Raw genomic sequence first — 18218 nt, 5'->3', positions numbered from 1 at the left:
TAGGAGGCCAGGGCTCTGATCCAGAACACAATTGGACCATTCCCCTGATCTCCAAACACAGACACCTGACAACAAAACAAGACCGCTGGCAGGAAGACCTGTCAGTCACAGCAGAACCAAAACACAGATTAACCGTGACATGACCAGACAGAAATCAGCAGGTGCAGTCGTGTGTGTCCACCAAACAAAGTGAGCAGATAAACCAGTGTTCAGACACAGCAAAACAAAACACAGGGAGATCATAAGAATTTCAGCGCCTTCTCGGCCGCACAGCACAAGCCGAGGGGCGCATAACGCTTCGCAAAGATGTCATCCTGACACAACTCTAACTTTTTGGCAGAGTACACTTCTACACTGGACAAGGCCCCTCTGGCAGCTCCTCTCTTCCACTCACTTTACTGCAAAGCACCCTTCTCTTAGCACCTTACTACTACCTCAACTGCAAGCACCTACGTGGTTTTTCAAGATTGTAGTATCTGCGTTGCACTGAACTGTTTGCTACTGCAGTACGATTCTTGTATTGCAATATATTGTTCAAGTAAACTATTGTATTTTGCCTAACGCATTGGACTCGGGCTTAGGTGGCTTCTTGGGTTATTTTTCTTTTTTCTATGATTTGTGGAGTACCAAGCTGTCCTATACCTTTCCAGGCTAATGTAACCAGTGCCCAGGTGACCCTAGACCCACTTAGCTACTGTACTATCCTACTAGCTAACCCGGCAGCACACTAACACCTTCCGTACACCACAGATGGATTCCCATATTGCCACGTCTTGTCCTTCTTAGGAGGCGGTAGTACATTCCGTTATTAGGGTCTGTGCATGGAAAATGTGCTACGGACCGTAATATGGAACTCCCAGTATCAGGTATCATTATGATGCCAGGAGCTCCGAAGCTATTTACATGTTTTCCGTCTGATACAGCGTGTCAGTACAGTAGCGCAAACAGTTCCGGAGCTCCCGGCATCACAATAATACATGATGCCAGGAACTCTGATCTCGGTGCTGTAGCACATCATCCTTATTTACAGACTGTGCATGGAAGGTGGGAATAAGCCCGGAGTGTTACAGCTTCATTGTTGGGACATGTATAATACTGCGGCCGCCATGTTTGTGTCTCTTACATCTATCTCACTCGGAAGCTTCATCCTCCTCCTCCCCCTCCCATCTACATAGACTTCTATGGATAGCATGTAACGTGACCCCTAAGTGAGCTTGTCTTGTCTTTTAAGGTATATTTGGCGGTCTATTTCTCCATGGAGGAGTGGGAGTATGTAGAAGGACACAAGGATCAGTACAAGGATGTGATGCTGGAGGATCAGCAGCCCCTCCCATCAGCAGGTAATACACATCACTATATACTCTAGTATACACTTCGGCCGGGATCCCTAGCGGCGCCGCAAGAAACTGGCATGTCATTCATTGAATAGCAGCCGCAGAAAACCCTGTCAGTTCACACAATGGAGCGTGCGGCTCCGGCCGCACGCTCCAATGTAAGCTGCTGGGAATTCTGATGCGGGCATGCACGGATGCGCCCGCATCCGAATTCAACAGTGCTGAAGATCATCCGGCAGTACCGGCTGGGATGATCCTATCGGACACCAGCCGGGTCACAGAACGGCCAGTGTCATACAGCGTCTGAACATAGCCTCCTACAGGAAAGTGACACAGAGAGCAGTAGGAATTCCCTGCTTACAAATCACTGGAAGGGCTGAAGATGTTATCTGAACTGTCTGAACATCGCTGCTGGAGGAAGTACAGGTCCGAGTTACCATCTACTTTCCCTGCACTGATGTAGGGAGGGTAATAATATGTAAGGGACAGAGTGGTCCTTGAAGGATGGGCCGCTAGCCGGCTACTCATGGGCCGGTGCTGTGTGCCTGCCCCCCCAGGCTAAAATTTGCCAGCCAGCCCCTGTAAATGGTTCACTAGCAGGCCCGGCGATTGGACTGCGCCCGCTAATGGCTGCGGTTCCGGGCTATTAATAGCACCCGGGATCATGTCGGTTCAGAGAAGGGTCGCTGCGCAGCCCCGCTCTGAACTCCCCTACCCGACCAAGGACGTACAGTTACGTCCTTGGTCGTGAAGGGATTAAAGGGGTAAGATAATAAAGATGATACTTACCTCTCCCGGCTCCCCCGGTGTCCTCCTGCCTTGTCTCTGCGTCCCCCACTGACTACAGCTGCTGCTGACACTTCTGAACCAGTCTCTGCAGTCACAGCTGCTCAGCCAATCACTGACCAAGACAGGACAGCGGGGGACACAGAGACAAGGCAGGATGACACTGGGGGAGCTGGGAAAGGTAAGTATCATCTTTCTTATTCTCTATACAGCGAGTACCCCTTCCATCAGGCTGATGAGTGTCATGGTTTAAAACCACGATCAGCTGACAAGGGAACGATTGCCGCTCATTGGTTGATCACTGTCTTTATTACAGGAGCGATATCCGCCCCAATCACCTGATAATCGCTCGGTGTAATAGGACACTTAGTATTCTTATCTGTCCAGGTTTCACAGTCAGGATGAATCAATGATCAATAGAAATGTAACATTATGTTATTAAATAATAATAAAACCATCTTTCTTCTTGGCAGCTGAGTGTCCCCGGAGATCAGAGGGACATCAGATATCTCCAGATATTACAGCAGATGGTCAGATCACACAAGATACATATGAAGAACCTTCTATTCCCCCAGATATACCCCCAGCCCCTCACAGCAAAGATCTGCCATCTCATCCTTCTATACAAGTCCTGCTACTGATCCACCAGAGATTAACCACAATAAGGAGAAGCCATTTTCAATGTTCAGAATGTGGGAAATGTTTTGCTCGCAAATCAGATCTTGTCAAACATAAAAAATTTCACACAGCGAAGAAGCCATTTTCATGCAAGAATGTGAAAGATATTTTACACGAAAATCACAACTTGTGCAACATCAAAAATCTCACACAAGAGAAAAGCATTTTCATGCTCAAAATCTGGGAAACATTCTACTTTGAAATCACAGCTCACATACATGAAAGAACCCATACGGGGAAGAAGTCATTTTCATGTTCAGAATGTGGAAAATGTTTTACTTTTAGATCAAGGCTCACTAGGCATGAAATGACTCACACAGGAGAGAAGCCATTTTCATGTTCGGAATGTGGAAAATGTTTTGCTTTCAAATCAGGGCTCAGTTTACATGAAAGAACTCATACGGGAGAGAAGCCATTTTCATGTTCAGAATGTGGGAAATGTTTTACTGATAAATCAAAGCTTACTTCACATAAAAGAACTCATACGGGGGAGAAGCCATTTTCATGTTCAGAATGTGGAAAATGCTTTGCTTACTCATCAGCACTCAATTTACATAAAAGAACCCATACGGGAGAGAAGCCATTTTCATGTTCGGAATGTGGAAATGTTTTACTGAGAAATCAAAACTCACTTTACATGAAAGAACCCATACGGGAGAGAAGCCATATTCATGTCCAGAATGTGGAAAACGTTTTACTCAAAAATCAAGGTTTTTACATCATCAAAGAATTCACACAGGGGAAAAGCCATTTTCATGTTCAGAATGTGGAAAATGTTTTACTCAAAAAGGAGATTTTTTGAATCATCAAAGAATTCACACAGGGGAAAAGCCATTTTCATGTTTACAATGTGGAAAATGTTTTACTTGTAAATCAAAGCTTACTTTACATGAAAGAACTCATACGGGAGAGAAGCCATTTTCATGTTCAGAGTGTGGGAAATGTTTTGATTTTAAATCCGAACTCGTTTTACATGAAAGAACTCATACGGGAGAGAAGCCATTTTCATGTTCAGAATGTGGAAAATGTTTTATTAGGAAAGCACAGCTCAGTTTTCATAAAAGAACTCATACAGGAGAGAAGCCATTTTCATGTTCAGAATGTGGAAAATGTTTTACTGAGAAATCAAAAACTCACTTTACATGAAAGAAATCATACTGGAGAGAAGTCATTTTCATGTTCAGAATGTGGGAAATGTTTTACTCAAAAAATCACTTCTCACTAGACATGAAAAAACTCATACAGGAGAGAAGCCATTTTCATGTTCAGAGTGTGAAAAATGTTTTGCTTTAAAATCAAGGCTCACTGTACATGAAAAAACTCATACAGGAGAGAAGCCATTTTCATGTTCAGAATGTGGAAAATGTTTTATTAGCAAATCAACGCTCACTGTACATGAAAGAACTCATACAGGAGAGAAGCCATATTCATGTTCAGAATGTGGAAAATGTTTTGCTTTTAAATCAAGCCTCGCTGTACATGAAAAAACTCATACAGGGGAAAAGCTGTTTTCATGTTCAGATGTGAAAAATGTTTTACTTTGAAATCCCACCTTACTAGACATGAAAAAAACTCATACAGGAGAGAGGCCATTTTCATGTTCAGAATGTGGAAAATGTTTCTTTTTGAATCAACACTTACTTTACATGAAAAAACTCATACAGGAGAGAAGTCATTTTCATGTTCAGAATGTGGAAAATGTTTTACTTTAAAATCACAGCTTATTATACATGAAAAAACTCATACGGGAGAGAAGCCATATTCATGTTCAGAATGTGGAAAATGTTTTGTTTTGAAATCAAGGCTCAGTATACATAAAAGAACTCATACGGGAGAGAAGCCATTTTCATGTTCAGAATGTGGAAAATCTTTTCCTTTGAAATCACAGCTCAGTGTACATGAAAGAACCCATACGGGAGAGAAGCCATTTTCGTGTTCAGAATGTGGAAAATGTTTTACTGCCAAAGTACAGCTCACTGTACATGAAAGATGTCATACAGGAGAGAAGCCATTTTCATGTTCAGAATGTGGGAAATGTTTTAGTCAAAGAGCTAATTTTTATAAACCATCAAAGAATTCACACAGGGGAGAAGCCATTTTCATGTTCAGAATGTGGAAAATGTTTTACTAATAAATCACATCTTATGACACATCAAATAACTCACACAGGGGAGAAGCCATTTTCATGTTCAGAATGTGGAAAATGTTATACGCGGAAAACTAGGCTTATTATTCACCAAAAAATTCACTCAAGGGAGAAGCCAATTTAAAGTGCTCAATGATCACTCACACGTTTGTTATATAAAAGCAAATCTAATCCAGATACCACAGCTATGTATTCCCCATGTGTATAGGAGATCTGGCGGTAATACAGATATCATATACCGCAGCTATGTATTCCCCATGTGTATAGGAGATCTGGCGGTAATACAGATATCATATACCGCAGCTATGTATTCCCCATGTGTATAGGAGATCTGGCGGTAATACAGATATCATATACCGCAGCTCCAAACTTGTTACTGATTGTTAATAAAATCTCATGTGGATATATACGGTTATGATGTTGTCACTGCTTCTCATCAAGACCCAAGACTAGTGTTCGGCAAACTATCGGCACTACTGGTCCAGGTGTCAGTGCTATAGATGGTGCTCAGCTTAACACATAGGTCCATATAAGTATATACAAGAAGTTTTCATACCGCGCCATTGTATCCAAAAACACATAACAGGACGTAGAGGAACACACACTCCCTGCCAACTGTTTCTTGCTATCAAGTGCTTTCTCAAGGCCTTGGCAGGGAGTGTGTGTTCCTCTACGTCCTGTTATGTGTTTTTGGATACAATAAAGATGAAGCTTTGAAGGTGAAGTGCTCAGCAAATATGTCAGCAATGTTATCTGAACACGAGGGCTCAGCGTCTGATTCCCCGCGGCTGCAGAAGTTGTATATACCGCCCTAGAGAGTCCTGGGAAACATGGATACAGCCGTATTCCCCCTTCACACTTCATGAATATCTGTCCGGATTTCTGGACGGTTTCCTGACCCATAGGGCTTTATTGGGCAGTGACACCTGCAGGATTTTTCCTGTGTCCGTTCAGGTCAGGAAATTATAGACCCCGTCCTATTGTCATCTGGATTTCCTGAGCGGCTGTCGCCATAGAAGTCTATGGGAGCATCAGGAATTACTGACACTTTCCTCATGCACATCAGGAAATCATCCAGAAATCCTGACACTACAACACATTGATTTTCCTGATCAGATAATCCTGATGGTTTCCTGACAGTAAATGCTGACACAGACGTGTGAGGGGCCGGACTGTTTTACTGCGGCTCATTAAAGGTTCGAACAAACCCAAATTAGAAGAAGATCCGGCAGGAAAGAGACAAGGACTTCCTTTTATTTTGCCCATTACTTTCTATCTGCTTCTGGTTTTAACTGAAAAACTGCCGTGTGTGACACCTGCATAACTCTCTCAGACATCACTACCCCTATATCCTTCTCTTCTGAAGTCTTCAGTAAAACAGCATTGCTGATATGATACTGGAAAGAGGATTCCTTCTCCCCAAGTGACTTATTTTACATTTGCAAACTGTAATGCTGGGACTAAATGGTGGCTATTTGAAGTATATTGGCTGCCATTTTGTGTGTCAGTCTCCATTTCACATCTTTAACCCCTTAAGGACCGGGCCTGAAATGGCCTTAAGGACCGGAGCAAATTTTATGAATATGACCAGTGTCACTTTATTCATTAATAACTTCGGGATGCTTTTACCTATCCGGCTGATTCTGAGATTGTTTTCTCGTGACATATTGTACTTTACATTTCTTGTAAATTGGAGTCGATACTCATAACAAATCTTTATGAAAAAAAACCAAATAATGTGAAAAATTGTGAAAAAATGCATTTTTTCCAACTTTAAAACTTTTCTGCTTATACAGAAAATGGTTATACCACATAATTTATATATTAAATAGCATTAGCAACATGTCTACTTTATGTTGGCGGTATTTATTAAACTATATTTCATTATTTTTAGACAATAGGAAGCTTAAAAACATTAGCAGCAAAATTTCCAAATTTTCAGTAAAATTTTCAAAATCAGATATTTTTAGGGACCTGTTCAGGTGTATTTGAGGGGACTGTGTGTTAGAAAGCCCCACAAAGCACCCCATTTCAGAAACTGCACCCCCCACACTCTGCAAAAGCACATCCAGAAAGTTTTTTAACCCTTTAGGGGAGTCACAGAAATAAAAGCTAGTGCGTAAAGAATTTGAAAATTTTTAATTTTCTGTGCAGAGATTTTATTGTAATCCAATATTTTTCATAATTATACACCTATTACCAGAGAAATGCACCCCAATAATTATTGCCCTGTTTCTGCAGTTATAGAAATACCCCATATGTGGCCCTATTGCGCTATTTGAGCGCAACCACAAGCCTCAGATATAAAGGAGCGCCTAGTGAATTTCAAATGGCTCCATTATATTTGGTCATTTCTGACTGTACCACTTCAGGTTGGCAGAGGCTCTGGGGCGCCAAAACCTAAAAAACACCCCTAAAGGGACACCATTTAGAAAACTACACCCCTCAAGGAATGTAACAAGGGTGCGGTGAGCATCTGGACCCCACAGGTGCTTCACAGATTTTCCGAACAATATGGCGTGAAAAAAGAAAATTTTTTTTTTTTTTTTTTTTTTTCTTTCTTAATGCTTTTATTAGGAAAGGGCAAAAAAATAATGTACAAACATTAAGAGCGGCATTTCCGCTCCGCAGCAGAGCTAGTTACAGCGGTCAAATAGTAACAACATACTCGTTCATAACAATAAAGCCGATGTTGCAAGTAACTCCAGTTGTAGGCGCCTTTCTTGTAAAACGCTGATTCTGTCAGAAAACCAACAAACAGGGAAAAGCAAAGAAGGTTTAGAGAGAAAAAAAAAAAAAACAGCCAGAAAAATGAGAAGGGGAGAAAAAGAGGGAGGAGGAAGGGGGAGAGGGTGAGGAGGGGGGGAAGGGGGGGGGGTGCCAGCACGGTCCAAGTTACAGGGCAAAAACAGGCAAAATAAGACACCTCTTACGAGGAGGAGTCACACCGTGAGCCTGGCCACTGGGCCTCACAGCTCGAGTCATATAGGAGGGCGAATCCAGAAAGGCCATCCATGGGAACCACAGCCTAGCCGTAGGCTGAAGCTTATTGTGGAACTCTGCTTTGAGTTCCTCCATTCTTTGTAAACGCATGACCTCCTCAAACCAGTCAGTTATTGTAGGGGGAGTCTCTGAGAGCCACCGTCGTGAAATCACCGTCTTTGCAGCTAATAATAGGAATTTAAGAAGGCTCTTCTTAAGTTTTGCTGAAGGTCCCGGAAGGATCAACAGCAAAAGCGTGGCTGGGTCATTTGTCAAGGCTATACCAGTAATATCTCGTATAATATCAACCACTTCCCGCCAGAATCCTTGGAGTCTGGCACAACCCCACCATATGTGGGTCATAGTTCCCCTAGATGTCCCGCATCTCCAGCAGATGTCAGTGGACTGATGGATAGAACCGATGAGCAGGGTCGGGACCCTATACCATCGTGTTAGGACTTTATAGCACGTCTCCTGTGCTCTGCTGGAGACTGAGGATTTTATGGCAAAAGAACAATGCCTTGTCCCATTCCTCCTGGTGAAAGTGCGATTCAGTTCTGTTTCCCAACCTAATTGGAAAGTTGTCTTGTATGAGTTATCTGGTGTGTTTAATAAAGTGTATAGTAGAGAAACAGTGTGTCTAGGGGACTCAGGTTGCACACAATATTCCTCGAAAGCTGTAAGCTGTCTATGGAGGTTAGCCGCAGGGGACAGGGACGCGATAGAGGTGTGACAGTTGCATGTATTGCCATCTAAGCCTAGGGGTCCTATCCTGATCAGGGACAAGAGACTCAAAGTGAGAAAGAGACGTTGAAGAGCAGACATCTCTAAGCAGAGGTGGTGTTGCCTGGGATAATTCAAAAAGAGGGATCAATGTGCCCCGCCGGGAACTCTACATTGTGCGTTATAGGGGTGAGAGGGCCATTGGCTACATAGAGAGGGTTTCCTGATTTCATATAGCGAAACGTCAGGAGGACGGTGCGGGCTACTAGAGGCAAGGAAGATAGGTGTGTACCTGTCCACGCGGAAGGGCGAATCCACAGGAGAGACGGTAAGGAAAAGGGGGACAGGGTATTTTCAAAGCGGACCCACAATTTAGAGTCTCGATTATGAAATCCATCAAGTACCCTGGTGGCTACTGCTGCAAGATAGTACTTATGGGGATCTGGAAGGGCCAGACCACCATCAGCTTTGCCAAAGAGAGAGTGGATCTCGACAAGCGGGGACGCCGTCGCTCCCAGATAAAACGGGAGAAAAGACGGTTTACTGCCTGGAAAAAGGAGCGCGGGAGCTGGGTTGGTATCGTTTGAAACAGATACAGCAACCTGGGCAGCAGGTTCATTTTAATGATGTTAATTCTGCCCAGCCATGAGAAGTCCTTTCTATCCCACTTGGCGAGATCCACCCTGAACTGGGCTAGCAGGGGGGTGAAGTTAAGCTCGAAAGTGTCCACTAGTGTGGCCGGATATATGCACTCCAAGATATTTAAAGGAAGAAGTACGCCACACAAAGGGAAACCGCCGGTGCAGGGGGCTAACAGATCCGGGGGGCAAGGAAACATTCAGGGCGACACTCTTGGAGAGATTTATCTTGTAGTTACTCACAGTACTGTATGTCGCGAGAGTGTCCATTAGAGCCGGCAGGGACCTCTCTGGTTCCGTAAGGTACACCAGCAGATCATCGCAAAGGCTGAGCATTTTAGGTGCATCTCTCCAAGCTTGACGCCTACAATCTCCTCATTCAATCTAATAGCTCTCAGCAGGTGCTCCATGACAAGCACATACAGGAGGGAGACAGGGGGCACCCTTGTCTTGTACCGTTGTGGATAGTGAGAGGGCTGGACAGTGTCCCATTAATTCTAATTTGTGCCTGTGGGCATTGGTATAAAGCCAAAATGCGCTCTCTCATCACTGTGCCCAACCCGATACCCTCTAAGACACCCCTCAGGAAACCCCAATCCACCCTGTCAAATGCCTTTTCCGCGTCTAGTGAAAGCAACATGCATGGCGTGTTGGAGGCACGAGCATAGTGAATTACAGAGAAGGTCTTCAGAGTATTATCTCTGGCCTCTCTGGAGGGGACGAAACCCCACCTGATCAGGGTGGATCAGAGTCCCCAAGAGGGGCGCCAGCCGTAGAGCTAACAGTTTGGCGTATATCTTAGCGTCAGTGTTTATGAGAGAGATTGGCCTATAGCTTGCGCATTGGTTAAGGTCTTTTCCCTCTTTAGGAATCACAGTGACTTGAGCGGCCAGGAAGGAGGAGGGGAAGGGCGAGGAAAGGGAGATCTCATTAAATGCCGCTAAAATGTGCGGGGAGAGTTCGGCTTGTAGAAGTTTAAAGAATTTACTAGTGTAGCCATCAGGGCCAGGGCTCTTACCGGAAGGGAGTGTCATGATAGCGGTGGAAAGTTCATCAGCACTAAACGGGTTCTCTAAGTCTGATAGGATGGTCGGGTCTAATAGCGGCAAAGCCGTGCGGTGTATGTATTGGAGTATATCTTCCCAGCTGCCCCGTTGCCGGAGGCAAATGATACAGATTAGTGTAGTAATTTTTAAAGGCGTCTAGGATCTCCGAAGTGAGTCTGACTATGCGGCCCGATGCGTTTTTTTATAGATTGTATATATAAGGAAGCCCTTTTATCCCTCAGCGCTCTGGCTAATAAGCGGCCTGATTTGTTTCCATGTTCATAGTAAGCACTGGCACAAATTTGCCTATATCTGTGTTGTTTTTTAGCTAAAAGTGTGGTTATCTCTGTCCGCACCCTAAGCAGTTCTCTATAGTCACCCTCAGCTAGTGTCGTCTTGTGTTTCAGTTCCAAGGTCTGAAGGGTGTCCAGTAGTTTATGCAGCTTGCCCGCCGCTTCTCTCTTTAATCGAGCCCCGTGCTTGATTAGTATCCCGCGAAGCACGCACTTAAGTGCTTCCCATTTAATCTGCGGGGAGGTGGTATCCGAGCCATGGTCAGATGCAAAGTGGCTCGTGGCCGCCTTCAATTCCGCAAGACACAGTGAGTCATTAAGAAGCGACTCATTGAGCCTCCAGGTGTAGGATTTCTCAGAGGCCGGGGCAAAGAGAGTTTGCAGTGGACAGGGGCATGGTCGGAAAGAAGTATATTGTCAATGGCAGTCGAAGTTATTCTATCTAAGAGGTGGTGGTGGAGGAAAATGTAGTCTATCCTGCTATAGGTGTGGTGTACATTGGAGTAGTGTGTATAATCACGAGCATCCGGGTGGGTCAGCCGCCAGCTATCACACAGTTGCATCGCATGGAGCTCTCTTTGATTTTGTTCCGTTTGCTACATGGGAATGAAGACAGGCCCGAGGACACATCCACCATTGGCTGAAGCGGCACATTCAGGTCTCCCGCACACAACCAGGTGGCCCTGTTTAAAAGCATTAAGGTCATCCAGAGCCTTGGCCAAGATGTTGTTGACCTCGGTTCGGGGCATAGACACAAGCTATCGTGTAGAGTTGGTAGCTATGGTGCATCGCAGAAAAACATAACGCGCCTCAGAGTCCGTCTTCACCCCATGAATTTGACATGGTAGAGATCTATGCAGAAGGATTGCCACTCCCTTAGATTTGTGCTCTGGATTACTGCTGTGAAACCACTGAGAATAGTAGCGGTTTCTGAAGGCAGGAACCTTGTCTGAGCGGAAGTGAGTCTCCTGAAGGCATAAAATGTGAGCTCTCTTTTTATGCATAGCGTATAAAATCTGTGATCTCTTCTCGGGGACATAAATCCTTGAACATTCAAGGATGTTATGTTAAGTGTCTCCATCGAGAAACACGAAACAGCCAATAGAGCAATGCACAAGAGAGAGCACCATAAATCGCCTAAACCGACCGCGCTGGCACAGGGAGAGAGAGAGAGGGGAAAACAGAAGGAGAAAGGGTAGGGGAACAATATAGCAACACCATAAGAGAGGTGGCAAAAAGTCTAACACGTACAACATTTGTACTAAAACCAACAGATGTGTAGGAATCATCTGAGTACCTATTGGGGGGTGTAGGGAACCAAGGCTCAGGTAAGGAGCGTAGGTAGGCCATCATTGGGAACCAGATTGTAAACAGGTAACTAATCTAGGGGGTATCCTTATATTATAACATCGTATAGGGGTGTACTGAAGAGAGAGAATCAACAAATAAACATCAAACACAGAGGCATCTCACGCATCTCCAGGTCTCGGAGTAAGTCAAAGTTCAGAGTCCGAGTGGGATGCGCTTCTTCTTCTCCTCCTGGATCGCTGCGGTCTCGGAGGCTGGGATCGGTAGGTATTCTGGGAAGAAGAGGCTTCAGATTGCCATCCAGCTGCCATGGGATTTTGCAGAATCGCTTCCCACTCTGGAGCACGACATGGGGGAGCTCGAAGGTCTGCAGGAAGGCTGGTAGGTCCGCTGGGGTGCGCAAAGTCGCAGTCTTGTCATTACTCCGGGCGGACAAGGCAAATGGAAAACCCCAGCGGTATGCGATGTTGCGGGATTGCAGATGAGCCAGTAACGGCTTCAGCGCGGCTCTCAGGCGAAGTGTGCGCCTAGACAGGTCTGGGAAGAAAAAGAAGTTTGGCCCCGTCGAAGTCTACTTCGGGAAGAAGGCGGGCTTTCCGCATTATGTCCTCTTTCACCGAGAAGTAATGAATTCTACAGACCACATCACGAGGCCTTGCTGGGTCTCTCCACTTTGTGGTCGTAGCGCTCTGTGAGCACGATCAATTTCTATGTGAGTTTCTGGCGGACGGCCAAGGAGCATATTGAAGACTCCTAATAAGGTTGGGAGCAAGTCCGCTGCTCGTGTCGCCTCGGGGAGACCACGGATCCGGATATTGTTGCGCCTGTTGCGATTTTCCAGGTCATCTATGTGCGCAAAGATCTGCTGTTGTTGGGAAGAGTGAGTTGATATCTGGGTACGCATTTCAGTCAGAGACTGCTGGACAGAAGATTGAAAGGTTTCAAGGTCGTGCACTTGGGTCTGCAGGGTGGACACATCCGCCTTGACTATTCCCAGGTCTTGCTTCCAAGCAGTTTTCAAGTCCAGGGCTATAGTCTCAATATCTTGTTTAGAGGGTAAAAACGCCAACAGGGCTTGCAGTTCTGGGTGGGCACTAAGAATTGTTGCCGCTTCACCCTGAGGCAACGCCGTTGTCATCTGTGGTGGCTGGGAGCTGTGTGAGGGAGTCTTGGCCATGGATTCTGTGGCCCACGGGCCGGGAGCGGCTGAGACAGGGCAGTGATGTCATTGCCAAAGTGGATGGGTTTCTCGTGTGGGGGTCTGAGATTGCCTGTCGGGCTGTCATAAGGCGGGCAGCAGACCCAGGAGTGCCTGAGTGCTTAGGCTGTACCCCAGGGGTGGACAGGGTATGGTGGGGACCAGCGGTGCACAGATCGTGAGTCTGCAGGGCTGCAGGAGCTGAGGAGATATGCTGTGCGACCACTGCGTCTGGTGAGTCAGGGGTTAATTGGGCAGCCGAGGGAGCCAGGACACGGCTACCCTGTGTGGTGCCAGATCTCCGCACCGCAGGCACCGGGATTCTGCTACAGCCGTGTGACTGGCTGTCCGGGCTACGGTGCACAGCTGCAGCAGGCTGAGGCGCTGGCACTAAAGGGCAGGGGCTGTATGGCACGTGTGAGGAAGATGGCGGCGCTCCCTTACCGTCCCCGGGCAGGAAGCAGGGTCTTGCGACTGGGTCTCAGCTCCCTGGGCACCTCTCTGTCCCGTCGATCCCGGTGAGGAGATGCCTCTTCGGATTTCTCTGACGGCTCCTGCCGTTCTCCTCTCACCTCCTCAAAACGCCGGCAAGATGGCGGGGTCTCGTGCTGGGGAGGGGGAGGTCCGCTTAGCGAGCGAGAAAAATTTATTTTTTACACTAAACGTTGTTCTAGCCTTCAATTTTCATTTCTTAAAGGGATAAGAGGCAAAAAAAAGACAAAAAATGTGTAGCGCAGTTTCTCCCGAGTACAGAAATAGCCCACATGTGGCGATAAAGTGCCAAGGGGGCGCAGGACGAGCCTCCAAAGGGAAGGAGCGCCAATTGGCTTTTGGAAGCTGAATTTCACTGAAAAGGATTTCAAGGGCCATGTCGCATTTACAGAGCCCTCGTGCTGCCAAGACACTGGAAACCCCCCACAAGTGATTCCATTCTGGAAACTACACCCCTCAAGGAATCTAACAAGGGGTGCAGTGAGCATATGGACCCCACTGGTGACGGGCACAAATGTGGAACAATGTGACGTGAAAGGGAAAAATTTCATTTTTTCACTTTCATGGCACAAATGTGCCCGTCATCAAGGGGTTCATATCCTCACTGCACCCTTGTTAGATTCCTTGAGGGGTGCAGTTTCCAGAATGGGGTCACTTGTGGGGGGTTCCAGTGTTTTGGCAGCACAAGGGCTCTGTAAATGCGACATGGCGTTCATCATCCATTCTAGCCAAATCCAACCTCCAAAATCCAAATGGCGCTCCTTCCCTTCGGAGGCCGGCCCTGCGCCCACATGGCGCTTTATGTCCACATGTGGGGTATATTACGGACTCGGGGGAAATTGCGCTACACATTTTGTTTTTTTTCTCCTCTTTTAACCCCTTGTGAAAATGATATATTCAAGGCTAAACCAAACATTATAGTGTAAAAAAATGTAATATTTCATTTCACGCCACATTGTTCCACATTTGTGTCCGTCACCAGTGGGGTCCATATGCTCACTACACCCTTGTTACATTCCTTGAGGGGTGCAGTTTCCATAATGGGGTCACTTGTGGGGGGTTTCAACTGTCTTGGCAACACAGGGGCCTTTTGAATGCAACATGGCCCCTCGAAATCCATTCCATCCAAATCCAGGCCTTCAAAACCAAATGGCGCTTCTTCCCTTTGGAGGCTTACCCTGCACCCGCATGGCGCTTTATGTCCACATGTGGGGTATTTCCGTACTCAGGGGAAATTGCTCTACACATTAAATGTTTTTTTTTTATCTTTTAACCCCTTGTGAAAATGAAAAAACATGACAAGATTAATAATTTAGAGTAAAAATTTACAAAAATTACACTAAATGTTGGTCTAGCCTTGATTTTTTTCCATTTCCACAAGGGGTTAAAAGATAATGAACACAAAACGTGTAGGGTAGTTCCCCTGGTAGTACGAAAATACCCCACATGTGGGCATAATGTGCCATATGGGCACAGGGCAAGTCACCAAAGGGACAGAGCGCCATTTAGAGGCTGGAATGGAGGATGGAGGCCATGTCGCAATTACAAGCTCCTGTGCTGCCAGGACGTAGAAAACCCCGACAAGTGACCCTATTCTGGAAACTACACCCCATAAGAATCTAACAAGGGGTGCAGTGAGCATATGGACCCCACTGGTGACGGGCACTTACGTAGAACATGTGCCGAGAAAATAAAAAATAAATTTTTTCATTTTCACGTCCCAAATGTGGCCGTCACCAGGGGCCTATCCCCACTGCCCCCTTGTTAGATTCCTTATGGGGTGTAGTTTCCAGAATGGGGTCACTTGTGGGGGGTTTCTACTGCCCTGGCCGCACAGAGGCTTTGTAATTGCATCATGGCATCCTCTAATGGGAATGGCGGCCATACCTACTTAGCTGGGGAAAAGGGACAATTCTAATTTATTTGGGGGTATTAGGCCAATTATTAGTTTATAAGGTTGGAAATGACAGGTGTCCATCAAACTCATCTGTGTTGATCCAGAGGAAGGCAAAAAACCCAAGTGAGGCAGACGACAGTAGCCTCAACACAGGGGAAAATTCCTTCCTGACTCCATAATGGCGATCAGAATAATCCCCGGACCAACGTGAACCTGAAATAGGATAAGGGACAGAATTTAGATAATGTAGAACCCAGTGACGTGTGGTACGCCTTGAAGCGATCCAGTATGTAGAGGCCGGGGCGATCAGGACAGGTGTCACACGGGAAAATGGTGTCCTTCCTGATCCCCCTGTTACCCCACACTCTGCACTCTTCTGGGGTCTCCCTTTCTCCAGTGTGGGGGACGTCACCTGGAAAATGTTGTCCTGTTCGATACGGGGTCCTTCATATCCAGAAGCGCTGGGTCCGCTCCATGGCTGCTAAATATTAGGGCGCTATTACTACTTCTGATATTTTCGGATCGTGCCGCAAGCTACAGGGCAGCGAGGGACCGGAAGAGGGGTGCTGGTATAAAAGTTATCCCCGTACAGGTGGTAACCTTTATCCAGCAGTGGGAAGATCAGTTCCCGGACGATCTCCCCACTAACTCCGAAGGATGGGTGGGAGGGGGCATCCTGGGCTGGATTCGGGTGTCCCTCTACATACACTCTAAGGGTAGTACGTGCCACTGCGGAATCGCGACAGATAACCCTTCGTGCATTCCACAGCTGGCACCCACCGGCGGACTGATGCAGGCGCACGTCTCCACAACGTGTCACACTCCATTCTATGCACGGGCGGATTCCGCTCTCCGTCCAACGTGTTCTTCTTTGGATGGACGACGTTCCGCCCTGTGCATAGATATGGAGTCTATGCACGGGTGGGACATGCGCCCGCATCAGTCCGCCGGTGGGTGCCAGCTGCGGAATGCACAAAGGGTTATCCTTCGCCATTCCGCAGTTTGCACGTACCCGAAATCTGTAAGTGTACCCTGAGGTACTGTCCCAGAGTGTGTAGAATTTCACACATCTGCCGTCATCTCTTATTGGGACGGTACTGGCGGAAAAGACGGTCTGGGGGGCAGCGTACGCTACGCTACCCCCCAGACATGTCACTGGATGATGAGAGGATGAATGGAGGAAAGAAGGATCCCCCCCATTCATCCTCACTGGCTGTTTTTGGGTGTCGAGGCAAATAATAACGTATCCCCCTCTGACGCCGAAAAACACCCTGGGGGCCATCTTATACAGGGACTGGTATATGGGGTTATTTAGTGGTGTAGTGTCAACTTTATTCAATGTAGTGTGGTGTAATGTAGATGTTTTTTTACGTGTTTTTTTTACAGTAAGTATAAAAAAAAAAACCTACGCCAACAAAGAGTTGCTGATAAATGCGCAATGTGCGGCACTTATAGCAAGACCGTGGCATAGAATAATAGAAAAAAACACCCTACGCAAAAAAGGGGAGTTGCTGATTAGCAGCGCACTTTCGTGCGATGCTGATCACCACTCAGCGGCGATAGGGTGCGGAAAATAGAAAAAAAAAAATTGAAAAAAAAAATAATTTTTTTTTTATTCTGAATATCCCTGTAGTGCTGATAAGTGTATTACACATATCAGCCGCTAGGGGGCAGCAGAGCGCAAATCCGGAAAATGACGAGGCTGGAGCCGAAAATAGCCGAAGAAGACGACGAGGACCGCCGGAAAGACCCGAAGACCGAAACCGAATGACGGAGGACGCCGCGAACCCGGAAGACGCCGATCAGGAGTAATGTACAAATACCTGCTCTGGACCCCTCCGCTACCTAGCTGAGGGTCCATGCAGTATTTACTATTTTGTGGGACTCTGATCGCCGTGCCACCGGCCCGATCGCCGTGAACGCTCGGTCGGTGCCGTCCTCTGTAGAGCCACCGACCGCCATTTTTTTCCGGGTCATCGGGTCACCGATGACCCGGAAGGTTCGATCGCCGCTATTGGCTGATCCTGAAATGATCAGCCTATAGCGCGATCGTAGCACGGGGGGTGTTAACCAACCCCCGTGCCGTGAAGCTAAGATGGCCTGCTATGATTTATAGCAGGCCATCTTCCCCGACCGCTGTGTGTGAACACGCAGCCGATCGGGGAAGACATCGGGCGTAAATTTACGCCCTATGCGCTAAGTACCATGGCGCCAGGCGTAAGTTTACGCCCGATGTCGTTAAGGGTTTAAGATAATTATTATTATTATTGTGATTATTATGATTATTATTATTATTATTATTATGATGATGATGATGATTATTATTATGATTATTATTATTATTATACACTTTTGTGAACGTAATGTGGAACTACATGAAATTGCGACAATAAACATTTCTAATGAACTTAGAGATTCTTCAGCAGTTTCACGAACACATTTAAAAAAAAAAAAATTTTGGTTATCTGCTCATTCCCTCCGTTGTCTTTTTTATTGACTTATGTTTACTATTACTTTTATCACCGGAGATTGGTGATTGACACAGAAGCCACCAGTGTCCTCAGCTGATGATCCTGAGATGGTATAGATATTGCCTCATGGGGAATAGCCTCTAGTAAGGATTGGTAGTATGCTGTAAGCTGGGGCACTGATGGGATGTTTCCCCAGTCACACTGCCCGAATGCTTGGGGTAAAGGA

At 46.3% G+C, this 18218-nt stretch overlaps 1 pseudogene; it reads left to right on the top strand.

Annotated features, from left to right (window-relative positions):
* LOC138781783 (zinc finger protein 850-like) overlaps window positions 1-5394 on the top strand; it is a 34449-nt pseudogene extending 29055 nt beyond the window's left edge.
* Window positions 5395-18218: the final 12824 nt, after the last annotated feature.

Source organism: Dendropsophus ebraccatus, unplaced genomic scaffold (assembly GCF_027789765.1).
Source record: "Dendropsophus ebraccatus isolate aDenEbr1 unplaced genomic scaffold, aDenEbr1.pat pat_scaffold_989_ctg1, whole genome shotgun sequence".
Lineage (NCBI taxonomy): Eukaryota > Metazoa > Chordata > Amphibia > Anura > Hylidae > Dendropsophus > Dendropsophus ebraccatus.
This window is presented reverse-complemented; position numbering and strand designations above follow the sequence as displayed.